Source organism: Leptodactylus fuscus, chromosome 9 (genome assembly GCF_031893055.1).
Source record: "Leptodactylus fuscus isolate aLepFus1 chromosome 9, aLepFus1.hap2, whole genome shotgun sequence".
NCBI classification, from domain to species: Eukaryota; Metazoa; Chordata; class Amphibia; order Anura; family Leptodactylidae; genus Leptodactylus; species Leptodactylus fuscus.
The window spans coordinates 68164471-68183856 of NC_134273.1; positions in this window are offsets into that span (position 1 = coordinate 68164471).

Sequence of the window (19386 nt, forward strand, 5' to 3'; positions counted from 1 at the left end):
AAGTTCTCAGAATTCTTCAGGCAAACAGGTATTGAACTAATCACACTGGGGATGATGTTGGAGATGCTATTAAGAGCTTAAAACAGCAAAGGCCTCCGGTGAAAAGAGGTTTCTTGAAGATATCAAAATATTATAAGATGATTTACTGCATTGTGTTTATATAAGGCAGATATATATGTGCTATTTGGCTAAATTGTTTGGCTAAAATATTCTTAGGACTATAATCTATTGTATCTCTTCATTCATATGTGATGTATTCTTTTTTTTTTTATCAGAGACTGTTTTATACTTTGATATTATTATTATTATTATTATTATTATTATTATTATTATATAATATATGAAATAATATAATTTAGTATTATTATTTATTTAATTATTACTATTAATATTATCATTCTATGTGTCAGCTTTCTGTTGATGGCTTACCTTGTCCCAACTAGGAAATCAGGGATTTAGTCTAATACTTATATGGGTAGCCCAGAGTTGTACGGCCTGGCAACATGGATAATGTTGGGATACTGGGTCACATTATTACAGATATGCCTTTCCTTACCTCTTAGGCCTGGTTCACATCTGCTTTCAATATTCCATTTGGGTAGTCAACATGGGGACCCCCCTCCCCCCAAATGGAATACCGAACGTATTGACATGTGGTGAGCAATGAAAGCACATGGACCCCATTGACTATAATGGGATCCGTGTGTTTTCCGCTCGGTGTCCGCACAAGTCATGCGGAGAGTAAAGTAGTTTATGAAGTACTTTCCTTTCCGCATGTTCCATGCGGACACCGTGTGGACAGATCTGTATGTGCCATCAGGGTTCGATGTGGTACCACGCATAGTGCTCCAACAACAGTGATAGCCACAGGATTTCTAATAAAATAATACCCAAAGTGGCGCGATCGGTTGTCACTTAGTGGTGCTATCTCTCTCTGTGAATCCTCCCCTCTTTCTTTCTCTTAAAGGCCCAGTGAGCTGTGCATTAGTTTACATGGATGAGGTTCATTCACAGCATTGCATTATACTTTAGCCTTGGATCTACACTGCATATGTCTTTGATCTATCGGTAGCATCCGAGACCCTAGCGGTAAATCTCGATTTACACTTTGCCTACTTAGGCCTTGACATAAGAGTAAGGACCATATTCATATTTGACAGGTCCAATTTTGACCTTTGGCAAATGTACTTCTAGAGTTAATATAATGTGAGACAAAAAATATTACATTGTTCATCTGCTTGGCACAGACAAAGGTATTTCATTGCAATAAAATGTATACTGTGCAAGGATTACTGAAAGCATCATAACAGCAATTTGCCCATAAGTCAAAAAAACTGCCTGCCTGACACTGTGTTTAAGTCACAACATTAACAATTGCTTATTTTAGCTCATCTGAGCCGTGCATGAGACACATTTTAAAAACTTGAATTATGACAGCAGACAAGCCATTATGATAAATATCTGTCAGCAGATACTCCAAACTTTCATCAAAATATTAATTACACACACAAGATTGTTAAATATCTGCAGAATAATTTACAGACTAGGGCTAAATGCTTACATTTTATACCATGCCGGCATCAAACAGAATCATTTTTAATTTGCAACTCTACTTATCAACAGAATATGTAGAATTACGGGAGGGTAATATATGGAAATGCACCCAGATCTTCCAGAAAGATTGAAGAGAAATGTATCCGAATATTGTTTATTGTTTCTGTGTAATCTATGTAAAATGGAAATTGATAATGATGTATAGTCCTCTAAAGAACGTAAGAAGCAGACTGAAATACCTAAAAGTCTGGCATTTGCTAGTCATTATAGACCTGAGGACTGTGGACTTAAGGGGTTGTAGAGTTTCAGCAATTAAATGTTTTTCTTTGTTTGCTGAAAAGTTATACAATATACTTTCTGTATCAATTCTTTGTGGTTTTCTAGATCTGTGCTTGCTGTTATTCTTTGTTTACTTCTTGGGGCTAAAAAAAAAAATCAGTCCATGGTCATGTGTTGGACAGTCCATGGTCATGTGTTTGGAAGTCCATGGTCATGCATTTGGCAGCCAATGGTTATGTGATATACAGTCCATGGCCATATGATGGACAGTCCATTGGCATGTGTTGGACAGTCCATGATCATGTGTTGGACAGTCCATGGCCACCCATGATTATGTGATGGGCAGTCCATGGTCATGTGATATACAGTCCATGGTCATGTGTTGGACAGTCCATGGTCATGTGATGGGCAGTCCATGGTCATGTGATATACAGTCCATGGTCATGTGTTGGACAGTCCATGGTCATGTGATGCGCAGTCCATGGTCATGTGATATACAGTTCATGGTCATATGATATACAGTCCATGGTCATATGATATACAGTCCATGGTCATGTGATGGACAGTCCATGGTTATGTGATATATAGTGCATGGTCATATGATATACAGTCCATGGTCATGTGATGGACAGTCCATGGTAATGTGATATACAGTGCATGGTCATATGATATACAGTCCATGGTTATGTGATATACAGTGCATGGTCATATGATATACAGTCCATGGTCATGTGATGGACAGTCCATGGTTATGTGATATACAGTGCATAGTCATATGATATACAGTCCATGGTCATATGATGGACAAACAGGTACATCATACTCATGACAAGACAGATGTCTAACTTCTGAGCGGTGACTATAGCAAGCTGTATCAGAAAGTGATGGCATATTCTATTGTTTACCATTTACTTTATGATATGGGAATCCAGCATTGTTATCTACTATAGGTATAGGCCTTAAAGGAGTTGTCGCACAGTCACAACTTACAGCATGACCCAGATAGAGGAAAGATCATATGTGTCTGATCTGTCAGAGTCCTCAATGATCATGAGAATGGGGGTCTTATGTCCATCATTTGAATGGAGTCACACATACCAGCTGCTATTCCATTTAATCTACTTTAATATTTTCATCAGCCACAAAGACTTTTAATACAGAGGCATTCTGCATGTGTAATACATCACTCCATTCATACTGAAGACTTTGGATCCTCTTTCTTATGACTGGGTCCAAGCAGATACTTTCACTACAGATGAGTTGGATTAAGAATTTTCAAAAATCCCCAGGTATGGTCATCCCAAGATTTTCAGTGTTTTTCACCTATAATCACTATTAAAGTCTGGCAGTCCATTCAAACCTCAAAGTATAATAAGTGGAGACCCCGGGGAGATGAGATAAAATTAATAGACTGATATTTACCTTCTCTCATGTCTTCTGAGCTCCCACACAACGTCATGCTCCATCACCACGGTCCTCTACTAATCTCCTAGGTGAAGTTGAGGTGAGTCAACATCATGACAAGTCCAGAGTTTAATAAAAGTACTTTTGGTTTGGACCAAACAAGTTCAATCACAATCTAAACCTTGCAAATATTCATGAAATAAATCTCATGGTTTTCCCATCTCTATTTTTCACCGATCCTGTGAAGATGATAAATTTTGATTGTGGGATAACCCATTTATGTGCAGAACCCTTCTGAGGTTTTTAAGGTTGGGTAATTTCTATCTTTGGTAACCTTGTAAGCATACTGAACTCATGAATGAAGGTCAATAAACTGTCTAAAGAACACAATGGGACTCCTGAGAAGTCACCATGTACACATTCCCGTACCATGGATGTTTGTTCTCTGATACATTTTAAAGCACAAATGCCCTTTTTGTACATCATAAGACCAAATTTCTCTTCTATAATCTGTATATGTCTCATGAAGATGAGTCCTCTTTTGATAAACCAGATAAATAGCCATATATATACTGATGGTGTTAGAAATAGACCTGGGATCTCTACAGTTGCCACTGTGAGGTTACTAGTCTTTTCTTAACACTTTCTGTTTCTATGTGTGTTCCCATTTAAGAACTGCTCGTCTGTCTTGCCAAGTCTTTATTAGTCCACTTCCATCTTTCCCTTACTGCTGGCTATTCAGTATTCCTGGTGGCTAGCTGTTTGTACTCCTTCCTGTTCACCGGTTGTATCTGACCCCTTGCCTCGTTTCCTGACTACGTTCCTGCCTTCTGAATCTGCTCCTATGTTCCTTTCTGTTATGACCCCTGATTGCCTCCCAGACTTTCCTCCGCTGAACCAACTTTGTACCGTGCTGATCTCATACTGCCAACCGGTCTGACGACTATTCTTTTGCCTCCACTATCCTCTTGTTACCAACCAGACTGATGACGATGATATACTCTACCACAAGTCTTGCGGCTGACACTGCTCTCCTGCTAATACAGGCACCTTCAGACCATCTTCCAGGTCCAACACAACTCTAGTGAGTTATTCTGCTTTTCTGGGTCTGCTCTTACCTGTGGTGCATCTTTCTTACTGTATTTCTCTATGGTTACTGAAGTACAAACATTTCATAAGTTTTTAAACAAATACATAATTTAACAAATTCTGGGTTTTTGCTTGTCCACTCAAATTTTGAGGATTAACAATTTCCCAATAGGATTACAATCATTCCTGGTCAAGGACCCAATTTTCTAGAGGAGAAAAGAATGGTTGTTTGAAGAAAAAACTGGGAGTGCTACCATGGGTCCTGTGTTATGCCAACTACAAAGCATCCTGAGACCATTCATGTTCAGAGTTGTTTTTGATCCAAGGGAGTGGACTCGCTCACAATTCTGCCTAAGAATACCGCCATGAATAAAGAATAGTATCTAAACCTCCTCCAACAGCAACTTCTTCCAACATTCCTATTGAGACCCTGTCAATCCTTACAAAGTGGGTAGACAGAATGGTTTGTCCACAGTCAAGATTTGGCTCAAATCTGATATCCAACATGCCAGAGAGAATTGCAGAAATCTTGAAAAATAAAGGTCAACACTGGAAGGTCTTTGCATAAAGGTGATGTTTTTGTCAATAAAAGTGCAAATACGCATGAAACTTTTGGCCACATCTGTAAGTGAAGTCCAATTTTGCCATCTTGGGACCATCCGGTATTGTTCCAAAGCTGGAGTAAGTGTCTATTTATAGGATTATTGGTTCCTTTTTTTGTTAGGCCTATACATACTATATCTGTCTTACATGGACGGAAGTAAACAGCTAATGTGGTTAATTTGTTATCTGAATACAAGCTGGCAATGGATTTGTATAGTTTATGATCAGCTGGAAACATATAAAAATTGTATATTTAGATTTTAGAAAAAGTCTTTGTACATGTGTATTCGTATCCCGACAGAGATGAACAGATATGAGATGTAACTTTTCACAGCACAGTATTCTAGACATGGCATGAGCTTCTCTTTGTTGCTTCCCAACAATGCTGACACCTTGTGGTATATTTCCAGTGCATCATTGTAAACTGAACGTGAAGTGCAACTAAAAACAATGTTTTACCATACGATATATTACATTCATTATAAAATAAGTGATAAAAAAGGGAGTTCAGGAATACTATTGTATTCATATGGCTAGGTATAGCTCTAATAACTAAAATATATCTTATTTTACGACATTTTCAAAGAACTGATATTAAGTAGAGATGAGCGAGTAGTACTCGATCGAGTAGGTATTCGATCGAATACTACGGTATTTGAAATACTCGTACTCGATCGAGTACCACTCGCTATTCGAATGTAAAAGTTCGATGCAGAACCAGCATTGATTGGCCGAATGCTATACAGTCGGCCAATCAACGCTGGTTCTTCTCCTACCTTTAGAAGTCTTCTCCGTGCAGCTTCCCCGCGGCGTCTTCCGGCTCTGAATTCACTCTGCCAGGCATCGGGCCTGGGCAGAGCCGACTGCGCATGTCCGCTTGTAGTGCGGGCATGCGCAGTCGGCTCTGCCCAGGCCCGATGCCTGGCAGAGTGAATTCAGAGCCGGAAGATGCCACGGGGACACTGCAAGGAGAAGACTTCTCGGAGGATCCAGCCTGACCCTCACTCGTGGACTTGGTAAGTATAATTTGATCGAACGTTGCCTACCCCTGAAACGAGCATTTTCCCCCCATAGACTATAATAGGGTTCAATAGTCGATTCGAGTAGTCGAATATTGAGGGGCTACTCGAAACAAATATCGAACCTCGAACATTTTACTGTTCGCTCATCTCTAATATTAAGCACTGATGCAGTACAAGTGCCAGTATTCATGGTCTCTTATGCATGTTGTATTACTCCTTGGCAGGGATGGTCACAGACAGCAGGGGACCCCCATACAAGAACAGAATGTGGACCTCTTTTTCTCCAATATCTTATCATCGAGAACTTTTGTCTTTATAATAATCCATGAGTAATTCTGAGCCATACAATTCATTATGTCTTTTGCATGTTATCTTATGGACACTTTTAAGTAAGCATTATTTACTTGGCATTTGTACAGTTACATAGTCTGCATAGATGTTATGTCTAAAAGATTGCATCTAAAAGAAGGTGACACATTAATAATTGGAAGCATACTTGGGTGTAACTATCGGGGTAGCTGTTACTATGGGGCCCAGCAACTAAAGGTTCCCATTTCCACTAAAACCTAGGGTGCGATTAGTGATACCTATGGGTGATGGAAGGTAATGTGGCAATCTGAATGTGCCTCCATTACTGAGACATCATAGTACCTGCATGTTACATCATTAGGTTGCTTCATTTGCCTGCTATGTGAAATTGTTCCTCCCATTGTTTACTCGGTGTTGTCAAGGAACCACGCCTGGTCTTTCTCCTTATGTAGCATTATAGGACGGGTGACGTGATTCACCGCTCTCTGGAGGAAAGGGGGGCTGAGGTCCCAGATCTCACTTGCACTTAGATTTATCTTCAGCTAATTGCAGTTTGCTGATCTCCAAAACATGTGTAATGTAATATACATTTACTGTGCATATTATTTGATCTGTATTATTATAGATTTCTAGAAATCATAACAAATAATCTCTAATGGTAAAAGAAATGTCTATATCTATTGAGGCACTTTATAATGTCCTGTCTATCAAATAGTCAAAGCCTGCCCACCAGCTTGTGGAAGAATACAGGAAGTGAGAAGAATAGACAGAAGGAAAACTGCTGAGAGAGGGAGATAGGAAAAACCCTTTAAATCAAACCCTTTAAATCAAACATCTAACCCTGCCCACACAGTACAAGGTTTCATAGTGGCCACACACATGTATAAAATCCCATAGTGGCCCTCCACACAGTAAAATGTCCCATAATAACCCTCCAAACAGAATAATGTCCTAAAGTGGCCATCTACACAGTATAATGTCTCCAAGCAACCCTCCATACAGAATAATGTCCTATAGTGGACCCTACACTGGATAATGTCCCCTAGTATTTCAAAGATAGCATAATGTCTCATACTAGTGCCCATGTTAGTAGAATAAAGAGATAGATACTCACCTTATTCCCGATTCCAGCTGCCAGCTGTGATGTGATGGAGGTCTCAGGCCTCTTTTGGTCTTTGGCCTGAATTGCCTCTACCCCCTCCAATCACAAGTGTGCAGGTCCCTTGTACCCTTATCCGAGCTGAACCAATGATCAGGCAGGCACACCTCAGGCACACCACATGCATTTCTATAAGACTACTGTAAATAGGACAGTTCTAAATCAATGTACATCCTTCCTGAAAATAAGCAATTTTGTCCCACAACCTTTCATACCCACTTTAGATCCCTTCAACAGGGATTGTTTCTGATTTTTTTTTTTTTTTATGGCCTCTCCTTAGAATCAGCTTTTCGTGGCTGCATCCTATCCTCATACCGTAGAGTACCCAGAGACGCCACCATATAGCTCCGTACACTAAATGGTCAATAGGAGTCAACTGCAGTAACACCACTTTGCCACTATATAGGGCGTAGAACAATCTGCTTCCGGCTCCATAGACTGAATAGTATGGTGGTTCAATGCAGCCCTGAACAGCTGTTTCATGCAAGTCCTGGCTGTAAGGTCACTGCCTGTCAAATATTTATGGGCTATTCTAATATTCTAAGGATAGCCCATAAAAAATTCCTGGCAACTCATTTAAGATCTTATGATACATATGATATACTAGCATATAATTATACTAAGTATATGCTAGTATATAATTATACTAGTGATTATATTTGTATCCCAGACAATATATATTCTGTACTGCTTGTTCCTAGTGAGTGTGTGTGTGTGTATATATATATATATATATATATATATATATATAATCACATACAGTAAACAGGTAATCTAATCCCCATCATAAATAAATTATAGAATATGGTAATTAAATGATTCCTGGAGAATGCATGTTGGCAAATCTTGATAAATGACTCAGTTTGGGTCAATTTACTGTGTTAATTATTTTCTGGTAATGTGCAGTGAGCTGATCCAGGTAAGTCATTTATATTTATACATACCTAGAAACATTAGGCCTTTTCATTTAGTTTTCTATCATTGAGCTATAAGAGACTATCTCCCATATCTCTCCCTCTTAAATCTAACAAGACATTTTTTATAATTGCGGCCTCCCACTGGTGTAATTATTATAAGGCGACTATTCCTGGTAACCAGTCTTAAAGGCCAACAAAATTAAGAGAGTTAATTAAAGTGATTACACAAAGGTTTACAGATTGTGTTTTATCTTATTTGTATATAATAGAATAATAATAATATAGTAGCATACTAGCTTGGAAAGGAGATGGCAGAATTACCATTTCATCTGCCATATTAATACACTGTCTACCAATAAGTATTTGGACGCCCAGTAAAGTTCTGTGGAGGTGGAGTTATGGTCTGGGGGTGTTTCTCCTGGTATGGGACCCTTGGTCCCAGTGCATGGTAAACTCAACACCAATACCTATTGCAATATTTTAGATAATAGTGTGCTTCCTACATTATGGCGGTTCTAGGGGTTGGACCAATGTTACTTCCAAGATGACAACACCAGCTGTCATGTAGTGAGGTCTACCATGGCTTGGTACAGTGACAAATAGGTTAACCGACTGGACTGGCCTGCCCCGAGCTCAGACTTGAACCCTATCGAGCACCTTTGGGACGAGTTGAATCGCTGAACTAAGGGGTGCAGCAGCCGACCAAAATCGGTGAAAGAACGTACCTGTCTTCTCCAAGCCAAATGGAATAAAATACCACTAGCCATTATACAAGGACTTGTGGAAAGCCCCGGAGGGTTGAGGCTTTAAATGCCGCTCGCGCCACTAGGATCACAGGTGTCCAAATGCTTATTGGTAGACAGTGTAGATTTGGGATCATCCAAGACGTACCTTACCATTCTTACTTGCCTATGTGATGGAACTGGACATAATCGGGGCAGCATTGTGTAGTTTGATGATGTTGTTATTTCACATGGACTCCTATTATTATTACAATTGTTAGTTTACCATGTCATATGTCTTTTGAGAATGCTCTATAAGACTAGAGGTAACATATAGTGAATATCACATAAAGGGGTAAATGGGTTGTACCAGGTATTTCCCTGCCATGTAGGAATACATGATGGCACAAATTCTTCTAGAATGGGTCTCCATTCTACTTCATAGAGGAGCAGGGAACCTCATTCTATGACACCCATACGCCTGAATAGGGCACTCACATAGAAGGTGCCTTCCTGGCCCAACCCTAGTCATTTCCCTAGTCCCCGATGCTCTCAGGTATCGTGCCAGGTATGTCCAGGGCCCAGGTGCAAGCACAAAGCCTGAGTCTACAGCAAATCAACAATGAAACACTCATTAGCAAACAAAGCTGCTTACACAGCGTATGTGCAGTGCTACGTGGTCTCTATTGTCCTGGACTCCTGAACTTCAAGGAGTTTTTGTTTTCTATATAGTGCATGGGTTTCCTCCAACTATTCCAATTTTATCCAAAAGTAAGAAATCTATTTATGAAGAAATTAGCTTTCCTACAAGAGGAAAAGAAATTGTTTCTAGTGCCATTTATAAGGAAGGCCCTTCATCGCCTTCACCAATTCCAACTCTTTGCTTCCTTCAATAGGTAAGGCTCCACTGTTTCCAGTTCAATTGTATCAAAAATGGCTGTGAGATGGCTTTTTTTTACTGGACGTCATACGACAACATTATATTCAATGTCAATGAATGAGGGCTATTCATATTACTGTTATTTTGACAGTCCATTATCATCAACCAACAAAATATAGGATATGTCCTATTTTTGGCCACATTCAAATGTGGTGCCTCTCGGGTGCTTTATCCCTCTTGGTTCACATCTGTGCACGGGTTTTGGTTCAGGGTGTCCGATTGGGGACGTCCTGAATGGAAAACTAATCCACATAAAAAAGCGGTTACCTTAGGAAACCCGCAGATCCCATAGACTATAATAGGGTCCGCTTGGCTCCTCTTTGGTTGCTACCTGAAGAGGGTGAAAAATGCAGAGAGGTGAACAGAATGCCTGTACAGAGACCGGGCACAGATGTGAGCCGAACCTCAGTCATTTGAATGTAGCTTTAGATTTTGATCCAACAGGATAGATAGCAATACGTAGTACAATACTTGGTACAATATGTGGTACAATACTTGCTACAATACATAGTACAATACGTGGTACAATATGTGGTACAATATGTAGTACAATACTTGGTACAATACGTGGTACAATACTTGGTACAATATGTGGTACAATACTTGGTACAATACGTGGTTCAATACTTGGTACAATACGTGGTACAATATGTGGTACAATACTTAGTGCAATACATAGTACAATATGTGGTACAATACGTGGTACAATACTTGGTACAATACGTAGTACAATACTTGGTAAAATATGTGGTACAATACGTAGTACAATACTTGGTACAATATGAGGTACAATACATGGTACAATATGTGGTACAATATGTAGTACAATACTTGGTAAAATATGTGGTACAATACGTAGTACAATACTTGGTACAATATGAGGTACAATACATGGTACAATATGTGGTACAATATGTAGTACAATACTTGGTACAATATGTGGTACAATACTTGGTACAATATGTGGTACAATACTTGGTACAATACGTGGTTCAATACTTGGTACAATACGTGGTACAATATGTGGTACAATACTTGGTGCAATACATAGTACAATATGTGGTACAATACGTGGTACAATACTTGGTACAATACGTAGTACAATACTTGGTAAAATATGTGGTACAATACGTAGTACAATACTTGGTACAATATGAGGTACAATACATGGTACAATATGTGGTACAATATGTAGTACAATACTTGGTAAAATATGTGGTACAATACGTAGTACAATACTTGGTACAATATGAGGTACAATATGTGGTACAATATGTAGTACAATACTTGGTACAATATGTGGTACAATACTTGGTACAATATGTGGTACAATACTTGGTACAATATGTGGTTCAATACTTGGTACAATACGTGGTACAATATGTGGTACAATACTTGGTGCAATACATAGTACAATATGTGGTACAATACGTGGTAAAATACTTGGTACAATATGTGGTACAATACTTGGTGCAATACAAAGTACAATATGTGGTACAATACTTGGTACAATACTTGGTACAATACATGGTACAATATGTGGTACAATACTTGGTGCAATACATATTACAATACGTGGTACAATATGTGTTACAATACTTGGTACAATATGTGGTACAATATGTGGTACAATATGTAGTACAATACTTGGTACAATACGTAGTTCAATACTTGGTACAATACATGGTATTGTTTTTGAAGTAGAGCAAATTTGCAACAAGCCATCCACGATGTCTATGCAAGAGGTCTAATGGTAAGAAACACAACAAATCTCTGCAACTCCTTTTTTTTTTTTTTCTTTCTTTATACAAAAATTTTAAAATGACCATGGACAAAATTGGGTATTTTTGGAAATATAAAAAAAAAAACGATAAGTTAGGACACATTTAGAGTACATTATTCTAAATTTCATTTCATACAATAACTTATCTTCCATATGTTCTTAGGAGAGAACATTCCCGATATATCACAGAAAGACACCATAGAACTGGTGGAAAAGCCCACGGATGTGGATGTGTGCGCTCTTTTACATGCTGTCAGTTTTAAGTATTTCTTTGCATCACATCAACAATTGACTTGCAAATGAACTCCAGATAAATCGAGACAAACTGTTTCAAATAAATAGATGAAGGCATACTTGTGTCTAGAAAATTGATGGTGTGCAGTTATTCTTGAGTAATGTAAGTATGATGATAAATTACTTATTTTACTTCGGCATATACTGCCTAATGATCATTCCCATCATCAGAGATAAATTCTGGAGGGTAGAATGGACAGTGCTCTTAAACAATGTATGTGTCTGATAATAGAAACAGATTTAGGTTTGTATAAACCTTTCCGCTGATAAATGTCAAGTCCTTTTGGCACAGATAGGTGAGGACCAATCAATAGCTCATTGGTCTATTTATTCCATAATCACTTTTCATGTATTTTTTAAAAAATTTTATGTTCTATTTTGTAGTCGGATATTTTTGCGAGTAATTAATTGTGTAGATATAATTTTTATATGTTTATTTACAAATTTTGTCTAATCATATGTATCATAATGTGTTTTATACAATTCTGGTTGTTTTATGTGTGTGATATTTATTTTTAGCAAATACTTTGGGGAAATGATAGAGTAATGTCATTGGATACACACTTCGCAATGTAAAGTAGCACCCCCACAATTTTATTTTATTTTCCATTATAATGTAAATTCTAGTAAAGCTCACACACTGTCTACCAATAAGTATTTGGATACCCATGCAAATGAAGATATCTGCGGTCACGCCTTCCGGCGTTACATAGGAAACAGCATTGGCATTAGTCGCATGCAAGATGCCATGAAGTGCAGAGTTGTCCGGTTTCGAGAAAGGGGTAATTGTGGGGGACCACAGAAATGGTCGATCTTTAAGGGACATAGCAAGCGAACTGAATTACCCAAAATCAACAGTGGCCTATGTGATTACGAAGTGGAAGTTGAACAGTGATTGTCGGAATGTGCCCCGAGTCGGCAGACCCCCGAAAGTGGTCGATAGAGACCGATGAGTGCTGGCCAGAGAAACCGCACCCAACCGATGGCTCACATACACCAGGAGTGTCACCAGGCATCCCGGAGTATTGTGTCCATCAATCCCATCTGTAAGGAGCATCTGCTGGGGTCTACTAACTATTCAATACGAAGAAATGTTTTTTTTCTATTCTACCACAGGTGTCCATATACTTATTGGCAGACAGTGTACATGGCTGTATTTGTGAGTTATCTGCTCTCTTCTGGTCCTCAGCTGTGTCATTTGACCAACAATTACATTCTTCAACTAACACAGCATCTTAAATTAGTTTCTCTATTCATCACTATTGGGACTCACATTGGGACTCATATAGCAGTGCACAGACTTCCCATCCACATATGAGCCACTATGCCAGCTGGAAAGTCTGGTCACATGATAAAGCTGAGGACCAGAACAAATATCACAATTTACATTATGCACCTTTCTAACAGGCCAGAAAATACATTTTTTTGGTGATTTTGCAAATGGTATTCTTTGGAAAAATTCCACTGTAATATTTTATTTTATTTTTTTTATTATTATTTTTAGCATTTTCCAAGACAAAGTCAAAAGGGACTCAATCAGAAAGAAGTATTTCCTTACATTTCCCATTCTTTGAGATCAGATCAGATGACTTTCAGATGACCGGATAGACCAACCATATCTATAAATATAGGAAGTAAAAGTAAATATACTGTGTTATATTGTTGCAAATTAAAGTTGACCAATCTATATAATCTACTAGGAGATAGGCCCTTTGTGTTTCAGTAGGGTTGGTGTTGCAATACACAAGCAGAAGTTGTGATAGAAGAAATAAGTCTGAAACATCTCATGTGGGTTTCTTTGCAGCTTATTGTCAGCCAAACTTGTCAATTTTGGCAGGAGCAGCTGACCATCATCCAAAGGATAGGTCATCAATAAACCAATGTGTAAGGGTGAGGAGCTCAGGTTCAAAGGTCCAGGACAGGCCGAAGTCAAGCACAGGTAGGCAGCAGAACAGAATCAGAAACAATAATTCAGAAGCAATGTAGCACGGAACCCTCGCAGAATCAGAAGCAGCAGATTCAATGTTGCTTGGGCATGGTTCAGAGGGCTGAGTAGAATAATTTGGGTGGAGTTGTCAGGGATCGACTCACAGATGAACTTGTTATGCCTTATGGGCTGAACCAGGTTCTAAAGAGAAGGAGTGTCAGAAACTGCATGGTGTGAACTGAAGGCAAACTGGAGGCTGTGGAGGAGCAGGCAAGGGACAGTGGGTAGCAAAGGTAATTTTTTGGTGGACACTACAAACAGAGAATGATTCTTAAGAACCAGTAGGCGCATACACACTTTAGACTTATCATTCTCTTTAGATAGTTACATGGAAAGCAACCTAACTCATGCAGTTTACTGCAGTCTCTTCTGGAATCTTCTCTTATGTTACCTGCACCAGGTGTCAACTCTAAGGCTGGTGATGGGACCTTAGCAGTTATGTGGGATGCACCAACATCATGAGGCCTTGACCCAGCAAAAACCCATGCTTGAAGACAGTATGTTGGGAAAGAGTACACCAGGATAAGTGAAGACGTGTGAGTATCAGGGTTCTTTTTATTTTGAGTCTCCACTTATTATATATCTGGATCTGAAGAAGAATATAATAATAGCAATTCTGCTTCAGACCAAAAAAGTTTGATCCAAACCGAAACTTGCAAACAAGTCTTCTGAATCTCGTGAGGTTCACCAATCATTACAGAGACCGGGAAATCAATAATGCAAGTAATAATGATATTAGGAATAAAGTAACATATGTATATTACTTGGTTCATGGGCCAGTCTACTGTATGTCTTAAGGATAAAGCAAACTCAAGTAATGCAATAAATATTCCATTAATAGAATGTTCATCAATTTGTCCAAATCTGCTGTTTTCCTGATTAAAAGACCAAGATGGCCGTACTTGGCTATCTTCTAATTCGACAACGTATCTCTCATAAATAACAGCTTAGCCATTTGTTTAAGCCACCTGCAACTCTGTTTTACAGTTTGTCTCCCACATTGTGCAAAATAACCTTGATTTGTTTAAAATATTGTTGGCCATCTTTTGCATAAAATGAGCATATTATTGTTTTTAGCTCATTCTGTTCTATTTCCTGGTTTGCATTCTGCTTAATGTGGGCGTGATGGTAAATCTGCCAGCTAGTTAGCGATAGAGGAAGCATGGATAATACATTTTGACAGATTTTGTTTGGAATATTTCTCCAGTTTGTGGCCATTTTCACTAAGAATCCATCATATCTGGTAAATATTAGTTATTGAAACGGGGCCATGGAAGCTGACCAACATGAATGTGTACAAAAGGGTCCCACAAATTAGAACAAATGGTATAACACAACAGCTTTCTAAAATGCTGTTCACTAATGCCCTGGGTCAAACCTAATAAATCATTCCAGGAACGCTTTCTCTGGCATCTGGACTAGTCTATAATTTTGAATGACTATGTACAAAGCCACAAGTAACACAGAGGTAGTTAGGGTTTTTATAATGGCTTCGTTTTTTTATTCCACTTAAGTCGCTAGAAATAGTAGTAGAATATATAAGAAACTATAAAAATGCTCTCTCTCCATTAGTATTGAATATTACTAAAAAAATTTAAGTAACTAAAATGAATTCACCAGAAAACAGACTGCATGTACATGGCTGAACAGCGGATCCATAATAAAGAGTCCATGGGAATCTGAGGTCCTGTACAATACCTCCCTCTACTTCAAGTTTCGTATCTTATTCAGTCATATGAGAACATCCTGTGTTATGGATGTCTTCTAAGAACTTGTATAGAGACATTCAGTGGCTGAATGGGAAGGGTCTATGGCGCCATTATATGAACACCCCCGGATGAAGGCATAGCGCCGAAACATGCATGGGGCGGTGTCAGGAGGTGGAGGCCACACTTCACAATATGCTCCAATGGGTATGTCTGGAGAAATTTATTGCATGTATTTGTTTATGATGAGTGCTACTCCCATCTTTCCTTCTTGGTTAGCTATGATTATAGTTGCATGGACATCGCTTTTGTTTAGGGTCATTTAGGAATATTTGGAGACAACACTGGTTCCTTTCCCCTACCCTTTTTGTGCTATGAATCAAATCAAATCAAATAGGCTTTATTGGCACGTCCGAATGGATATTTGGCATTGCCAAAGCTAGTAAAGTGTGTGTGTGTGGGGGGGGTTGGAGTCGAGGGGGAGAGTATGGGGGGGTGGCTGATTTGGGGTATAACAGTCCGTGGAGTCTCATCTTTCTCTTAGCTGGTGACCCCTATATGGGGAGGTGGGGTGGGTGGTTTGGGGTATAACAGTCTGTGGAGTCTCATCTTTCTCTTAGCTGGTGACCCCTATATGGGGAGGTGGGGTGGGTGGTTTGGGGTATAACAGTCTGTGGAGTCTCATCTTCCTCTTAGTTGGTGACCTCTATATGAGGAGGTGGGGTGGGGCAGGTGGTTTCGGGTATAACAGTCCGTGGAGTCTCATCTTCCTCTTAGTTGGTGACCGCTATATGGGGGTGGGGGTGCTATGTCTGTACTTTTATGAAACCATAGGGACTACAGATAATACTGTACAAGGTCCTTTCACATTAGGTCTTACAGGTGACCTTTCATGTCCTTCGGCACCTGCACCGCTAGAAAGCTGACAGTGCACTAAATACTGTCTACTTTCCCAATGTGCGCCTGGGAGCAAGAGATATAGGAGCCTTTAGGTTCGGCACCGTTATCTCTCCACTGTCATTTCTGGGCAGTAAGGAACAACCCCAACAGTACTCTTCTATAGCCTTGTATTGCCGGGGGGGTGTCTATTGCTGCAAAGCATGGCTTGAAAACTTTCCCATAGTAATCAATAGAGTTTGCTCCACACCATTGTGTATGGCTCATGGTCCGTCTCCAGGAAACAGGAAGTGACTGACTATTTTAGTTGGAATTGCAAGAATTTTTCCGCTGCAGATTTTTTTCTGCAATGTGTGGATAGGGTTAGCCAGAATGCCATTGGCTTTGCAGAGAATGGAAAACGCAGCACTTTTGCAACGTGGGGCTTCAGTTTACATGGGAAAGTAAAAGTGGCCTGTGAATCATACCAAGAAAATTTTATCTTTATGTCCCACTTATTGACATGTCTCAAGCTATACCATTGACCTACACATAGTAAATACTAATAGTGAAAACAGGCCACACATAAGACTTCCTGAATAAAGATAAAGACTTTAGGCGGGCCAAAACCCCCTTTTATACAGGTTCCCCAGTATATGCTTTCCACACCAGACCCCAATATATCCCTTTATAGACCCCAGAGCACCTTTCCCTGTTCCTCTACTTCTTTTCGCACCTGGATTTTGCTTGGTGTCATGGAGCAAAAGCTGTAGCTATATGCCAGAGCAGAGTCAAGTGCGGGAATGTGAAGTATATGTGGTACCTTGGAGACCTCCAGATCCTCAGCTGGGCATGCTCTTGTTTCCAGAGCATGGTAATCTAGTATGGCAAATTGAGTAGGTTCCATTTGGCTTCATGTTATGGATGGAAACTCAGTGTAACCAACATCTTTCTGTTCACCTCCTGGCATACTCCCTGGTTCGGTGGAGCATACCCCTTTGGGTAGACGTACCACAGTTTGAAAAACATTGACCAGAACAATCTCCGAACCACTTTGCCCTTACAGCCTGTACATATTAAGAGCCATAGAAGACGGTTTGGGTAGAAAATCTGAATATAATACATGTAACTGAAATAAAATTGAATTAACATAAATTATATATACAACTACGGGATGAGTAATGTTTTTAAGCTAATAACTTACTGGTAAATACATTTTATTTCTATATTTCTTGGATGGAAAGAAGCAATATTATGCACTGACAAATATAGCAAAGGAAAAAAAATAAAATCAGATTTATTTGTACAATTTAAGCTTTCCTTGTTGGCTAGAAATGTTAATGTTATTTTGAACTGCCGTTACAAATAAAATGCCATATGCTGTTTATTTTTTATAATTGTACAATTAGTACTTTCTGTGGTTATTCATGCATATGCAAATTATATTTTTACACTGGTCGTAATTTTTTTGTCATTTCTAAACCATTATCTCAAGCACAAGTAGATCATTTTCAAAGTACAATATAAAATTAGAAGTTATCAATATTTCCTCGTGTGTTAACAATGCAAATAGAGAGAGGTCATGTTATAGCAAACACTTTGGGCGCTATTCAGTCACAATTATCTATATTACCTCTAATTGTTCTTTAATATGTTGCAAAAACATCATGTTAAGAGAAGCTTTTAGCCATCTAAAGTTATCTGGAGAAGAGGAGAAGGAGCCTAATCCTTGATCTAGGGCTGGGGTCACACATGCAGCTTAGGCTAGGTTCATATCTGTGTCCGGGTCCGCTTGGGGGCTCCAAAAACGGAAACCCAATCCATTAAAGAGGACCTTTCATGTCCTCGGGCACATGTGGTTTTATATACCGCTAGAAAGCCAACAATATGCTGAATTCAGGGCACTGCCGGCTTTCCCGTTATGTGCCCCAGGGCAAGAGCTATCACTGTCGTTACCGATGTCTCTTCACTGTCAGAAGGGTGTTCCTGACAGTATACCTGGGCTGTGAGGAATGCCGCTACTGACAAAACTGTCCGTAGCCCTGTACTGTCATAGGGGTCGTTCCTTACCGCCCAGCTAGAATGTCAGGAACATCGTTCTGACAGTGAAGAGATATCAGTAACGGCACCGATATTTCCAGCCCCAGGGCACATAACAGGAAAGCCAATAGTGCGCTGAATTCAGCATACTGTTGGCTTTCTAGCGGTATAGAAAACTGCATGTGCCCAAGGACATGAAAGGTCCTCATTAAAAAGCGGTTACCCCTGGAAATCTATCGACCCCACAGACTATAATGAGGTCCGCCAGGTTTCCGCCCAAAAAATGCAGAAAGAAAAGTTCTGCTTGAAATTTTTCAAGCGGAATGGGGGAAGGAATCTCTGAATGCTCACCAAGCACAGATGTGAACCCAACCTTATGTGGCAGTTTTTGATACAGTTTGAAGTTTCTGTGGTAGGGTTGAGCGATCGGGATCAGAAAAGATCGGATTCCGATCGGCGAATGAGTAAATTCTGATCTCGGTCTTTTCTGGTGGGATCGAGGTCAAAGGTTATCTCAAGATCAGCTCATGTATATATTATTAATAGGGTTGAGCGATCGGGAAAGATCGGATCCTGATTGGCGATCGAGCAAATTTCACGATCGCAATTAGGGATTGGCTAGAAAATGATCTGAAATTGGATTTTAAAATCGATCCTGAAACCTAAAGATCGGCTCAACCCTATTCTGTGGACTATTGTGAT